At 50.2% G+C, this 640-nt stretch overlaps 1 protein-coding gene across 1 annotated transcript in view; it reads right to left on the bottom strand.

Moving 5' to 3' along the window:
- The window catches only part of LOC119591885 (AP-2 complex subunit alpha-like), a gene marked incomplete in the record, with an annotated part of 45,360 nt that extends 45,245 nt beyond the window's left edge, over positions 1-115 (bottom strand). The window contains 1 exon segment of the mRNA XM_037940628.1: positions 95-115.
- Positions 116-640: the final 525 nt, after the last annotated feature.

Raw genomic sequence — 640 nt, 5'->3', positions numbered from 1 at the left:
GAGACAAACGGTCCTTAACACGAACCCTCGCTATGGCAACGCTCGAACAACGGGCCACGCTTTCCCCTCCGCGTCGTTTGCTTGTTTTCTTTACCTGCCTTAACGTCCGAGCCGCTCTAGCTCAGGGGGACCGGGCCGGGAAACGTCGAGGAGTGGTGTGATGCTGGAGCCTTCACCTGGGGCGGAGAATGATGACGCGCAGGAACAGAACAATAAAATGAACAACAACACCGGCGCACAGACAGACAGGAAGGGGCTGCACACGGGTCACACACCACCACCAGCGCCATGCGGGCGTTCAGCCGCGTTTCATGACACATCATGCGTTCAGACCAACAGAATCAACCGGGCAAGCAGGCGGACAAAGGTAAATAAACAACCAAGATTTTAGGCAGCGAGAGGTGATAGATGTCTCGTATACAATGAAATAAACTGACAGCATATGGATGAGAATGCAGAGTAGGAGAAAGACCAGAACGTTGAACAATTGGGTAACAGTGTAGGATTTACCAAGAAAAGCATTCCCGGAAACTGCTTCTTTAAGTCCGCATGCCTGCCAGTTGTACCACACCTACATTTGAGTAAACTCCGAATTAGAAGCGAAATTACGACTAGAAACAGACATACGGAAATTATTATG

Source organism: Penaeus monodon, chromosome 29 (assembly GCF_015228065.2).
Source record: "Penaeus monodon isolate SGIC_2016 chromosome 29, NSTDA_Pmon_1, whole genome shotgun sequence".
NCBI lineage: Eukaryota > Metazoa > Arthropoda > Malacostraca > Decapoda > Penaeidae > Penaeus > Penaeus monodon.
The sequence above is the reverse complement of the archived record's forward strand: the minus strand, read 5'-3'. Positions and strand labels throughout refer to the sequence as shown.